General features: G+C 30.6%; 1 pseudogene; it reads left to right on the top strand.

Annotated features, from left to right (window-relative positions):
* Window positions 1-2,825: 2,825 nt before the first annotated feature.
* On the top strand, window positions 2,826-4,309 carry LOC108488831 (bark storage protein A-like; annotated as a pseudogene).
* Window positions 4,310-5,242: the final 933 nt, after the last annotated feature.

Here is a 5,242-nt window from a genome sequence, read left to right as displayed (position 1 = left end):
AGAGAAACAATAACAATATTTTCTTAATATTGTAATCGGCTATAAAGCCGAAATGAAATCATTGATGTAAGGGGGATTTTTCGAAAAAAATCGATTCAGACATACAAATAATAAAAAAGAGACAGTTGAAAAAAAAGATCCAAAGGTGCTAAGGTCTTTTGATTCTCTCTTATTTTTCTTTCTTCAAAAACTATTATTAATCTATTTCTTCTCATTTTCCTATTTTACGAAGTTATTTACATACATATATTAGAATGTAGTAAAAAAAGAGGAAAAAGAAAATACCTGGAGTGTTCGGCCACCGTCCATGGCGGAGGAGTGGCGATCATGGTGACAGTGCAAGAATGATTTTCTTTTTAAACCCTAGCAGAGAAAAAAAGAAAGAAGCCTTTGATTTTTTTTCTCAAAAATCGGCTGGAATGGAAATTTGTAAAATTTTTTTTGTTTAAATACTGTGATGAAACGGCGCTGTTTTGATGTTTGGGGTTCAGAGGCCAAAACGACGCTGTTTTGACTTCTGACCCGCGCGACCCGACCCGCCTGTACCTAGGATCCGCGTGTTTCTTAAGCGGAAGGGCTAATTGCACTTTCAGCCCTTCTGCTTTTTAATTAGCTTGTAATTAGGTTTCTTTTTATTTTTAATTTAGGCCTTATAATTTATTTCGTTTTTAATTTGGTCCCCCTGGTGCTGTGCGTTTTGGAGACCTGGAGTAATTTCGCTGTTAGTCCCTTTGTCTTGACGTGCTTTTTATTTTGGCCCCCCGTTTGCCCTTTTCTTTTATTTATTTATAATTTATCCTTTCAAATTTATTTTAGTTTCAATTTCATCCTTTATTTAATCAATTTCAATCCTTTTAGATTTTATATAACCTAATTTTTATTTATTTATTTTATTCATTTGTTTTACTGTTTATTTACCTTTGTTATATTCAAAGTTTTGTTTTCACCTAATACTTATTTATTTATTATTTATATCTATTATATTTTTATTTATTTATAGTTTGTTTCTTTAATTTTACTTAAGTTACAATTAAGTCCTTATTTTAATTCGTTTATTTATTCATTTACTTTCTTGTTTATAAATTCATCATTCCTTCGTTGCATTCATTCGCCTGTTTGTCTATTATCTGTATATGTTATTCATTTATTTTTATTTTTAATTCTTGTAAATTGTTTATTTACTGTTTCTTTCATTCCTTTTCTTTTTATTATTTATTTGGTTTTATTTTCACTGTTATTGTTATCTTATTGCCTATTATTATTATTATTATTATTATTATTATTATTATTATTATATAGTTTCAAATCATATCCATAACTTCATTTTTATTTTAATTTATTTATTTATTTTCTTTACTTAATATTTCCTTTGTTTCATTTTTATTTATTTTTACCTATTATTCTTTTTTTTGTTTTGTCCTTCTACTTATTTATTTTGCTTATTTTTATTTACATATTACTCTCAATATATTTTAAAATTTAGGTTTTATTTTCATTATTGTTATTATCGATACTAGTATTACTTTTGTTGACATGTTATTAATTTGTGTCATTATCATTGTTATTGTCTATACATATATACATTGTGATGAATTAACATCAATGCCATGTATTATTTTTTAGCATACAATATATTGTCATTGGTACTTCGAATGAACGTTGCGCTATTATTATTAGCCATACATGACTTTCAAATTTTAAATTTTCTCTTTTTAAACATAATCGATTAAATTTATTTTTATTTTACCTAAGTCCATAAAAAAAAGGATTTTTAGTAAAAGAAATATTCTGTATTTTGGAAATTCGAGAGATCGTGCCCTAGCATACTGGATTTCGATTTTTTCTCGTTTGATCCAAGTGACCGAATAACCTTTTGAAATTAAAATGCATGAGTTTTTAAAATCAAAAGATAAGCTTATTCTCGATAATTTAAAATGTCGTGTCCAACGTGTTGGATGTGACGTTTAATTACTTTGAGATAAGAAGGTCATTAGCATCCGCTTCGATTTATTCAAATATTTTTGTAAAACAAACATTCATAAAAAGGCTTCGTAAAAATTTGAAACAAGGTAATATTTCGTGTTTGGAAATTTAGAGAAATCGTGCCCTACGTGCTGGGTTTTCGATTTATCGTTTGACCGAACAACCGAATATCCTTTTTAAAACTTCAATGCATGAGTTTTGTAAGTCATGAGATGATTTTGGTATCGAAGGTTCGAAATGTCGTGTCCTACGTGCTGGATGTGATATTTTATTTCTTCGAAACAAGAGAATCTTAATATCCACCTTGAGTTATCCAAACATTCATAAAAGGGGATCATATTTCAAAATTTATTTTAAATCTTTTCAATTTTCAACATTAAGACATTAATCAATCACTTAGGTACCAATTTTGGGCGTTACGAGGGTGCTAATCCTTCCTCGTACGTAACCAACTCCCGAACCCGTTTTCTCAAATTTCATAGACCAAAATCGTTATTTTAGTAAACCAAGATGTTTTATTTAAACGACCAAACTTCTTGGTGATCCGATCACACCTAAACAAAAAAGATTGGTGGTGACTCCCAATTTTCGTTTTCTTTTCAAAATATAAAGTCGATTTCCGTTTTCAAAAAAATGGTTTCGACATGGAAGGTAAAAGATCTTAACGGCAAAGTAACCATTTCATAATAAAAAATAACGTAAGTGACTAAAACGTAACATTTCAAACATAAGTAAATATAACCTAAGATAAATAAAAATAATTATTTTAGTAATTTATTCAATAAATAAATAACAATATCTTATATCTCATTTGGAGCGCTCCATGCTTAACACATGCGACACTGTTTTTTATTCAACAACCAAACAAACTGACAAGTCGGCACCAATCTCTTCTTTGTTTAAAATGAAGTCATCAGTAGCGATATGTGGCATCCCATTAAGATATTGGAAAATTAAACGAAGTATCTTCATTAAGCTGCTTGTTTAATTAAAACCCATGGCTGCAACACAACTTAAACCATGTTTGGTACTGCTGTTGACCTTCTCTTTACTTGCTTTTGCTTCAGCCATATCCAGAAATAGAATCAAATCCTTGAACCAAATCAAAGAGGGTAAACCGAAAAGGCCCATACATTGGCCTCATCACAGTGTTTGCCACTGAGAAAGATGCATTTTTCGCTTCAGGTTCTTTCAAACCTGATCCCAAGTTCCCTTTCATCGATCTCTCAGGTATGTCAAGTTTCATCTTTCTCGAGCTTCGGGTCTAATGAGTCCAATATGATTACCGAATACTGCATCTCGACGTATTGGTTAATCTGGATTTTCTGGCTATTTGCAGGAAGAGGATTTCGGTTTGGAGTGGTTCGTGGGAGAAAACTCGTGTATGTCCGATGTGGGGAGGGTTGGTACATTTTTTTTTTTTTATAGCATTGAGATCTTTGTTTTTCGGTTCATCAGTGGCAGTTTCTGACACTGTTGACTCAAAACCAGACTAATGCAGTTGCAGCCACACAACAAATGGTTGACCTATTTGATATAAAAGGGATTATCCATTTCGGCATTGCCGGCAATACAAATAACTCCTTGTCCATTGGAGATGTTACCATCCCAAACCAAATTGCTCATACTGGACTTTGGGAATGGCTTGTAAGTATCACCATCACCATATATATATATATCGATTTCGATCTCTTTTTCGAGTTTCTCGGAGACGATTTTAGGCTAATTGTGGGATTGTTCTGTTATTAATAGAACACAAATGGAACCCTGGATTCTGCTGATGTTGCTCAGCTGGAAATTGGAGACAACATTGTCCCAAAAGGGAATGGAACCAATCTATTAGGTCATATTGGGTACATGGAAGAGGAATACTAATTCAGTGGCAGGGGAACCAAACGTTGCTGAATCACTGCTTTGGGCAAATATAAGTCTACAATGGCTTCAGCTTTCTTCCAATTTGGAGGTTAGATAGATTTATTTATGGTTATCTTTTGTGTTACTGTTCGATATCTGCAACTCATTGCGATGGGTTAATTGCATCAGGGTATGAAACTAGAGCAGTGTGTGAATTCAAGCTTGTGCCTAACGGAAAAACCCAAGCTTGTGGTGGGACTAAGGGCTTCAACATCCAACATTTTTCTGGATAACGCAGCTTACAGGGACTTCCTTTTCCAAAAATTTGGGGTTTCTTCAGCTGATATGGAGAGCGCAGGTCATGGTAAAACACTTTTTGCTTGCTATCTTTTCTTTTGGTCTAATTTTGGTTTTAGTCCTCTCATTTATACTGAATTTTAAGATTTAATCCATATAGTTTAATTTCATATAATTTGATCTCCATTTTGATAATAATATTATCAAATTTGAATTCGAGGTACTCTGGATGGGATTGCGACTATGAGGAAAAAAAAATTTAAGCCTTAACCTTAATCTTAATCTGGCCGAACCCTCACAAACATATATAATTTTATATTAATATATTTTTATAATTGAAAGTTAAATAAAAATATTTTTAAAAATGTTTAATTTAAATTTGGACATAGCAGGTCTAATCTGAACTGAAAACACAATTAATTATAAAATAAAAATATTTTTAAATTATTTAATTTAAATTTGTACATAGAAATTTAATTTGAATTAATAACACAATTAATTATTAATCATTAACTATCGAATGTGCTTTTTTTTCTATTATTTAATAACACAATCAAAAGCGAAGTGAAAATTCAGCAAGTCATGTTTAATCAATAATAAATTTACATATACCGATTGAGTTTTAACTTAATTGGCATGAATATTGTTGCCAATGTAGGAGAACGTAAGTTTAAATGAGCTAAAACACATTTCTATCTTATTTATAGGTTAGAGAGAGGCCATGTATAGTTCTAAGCATTGTGTAAAAAAAAAAAGACATGATCACCTATAATAAAATTGTTCAAAAAAATAAATTTACTCATTAGTTAAATTCGAAAACTATTTTATGAGACTTGTGGTTGTAAACAGTGTCAAAATTATATTAAATGAGTAATCACGTTATAAAAATATTAAAAAAAGTAAACTTTTACAATCATACTAGTGGATAACAAATTGAACTTTAAACTCTAATTAATAAGAAACAATATTGTCTTGTTTTTATATTTGATATATAATGGTGGGATGTGGATGTAGACAAGCTTGTCAAATGGGTATCCAGTGATAGTAATAAGAGGGCTATCAGATTTAGCAGGAAACCAAGAAGGAGACAATGTTGTTAGCAAATTTG

The sequence above is a fragment of the Gossypium arboreum genome, chromosome 10 (assembly GCF_025698485.1).
Source record: "Gossypium arboreum isolate Shixiya-1 chromosome 10, ASM2569848v2, whole genome shotgun sequence".
Taxonomy (NCBI): Eukaryota; Viridiplantae; Streptophyta; class Magnoliopsida; order Malvales; family Malvaceae; genus Gossypium; species Gossypium arboreum.
The sequence above is the reverse complement of the archived record's forward strand: the minus strand, read 5'-3'. Positions and strand labels throughout refer to the sequence as shown.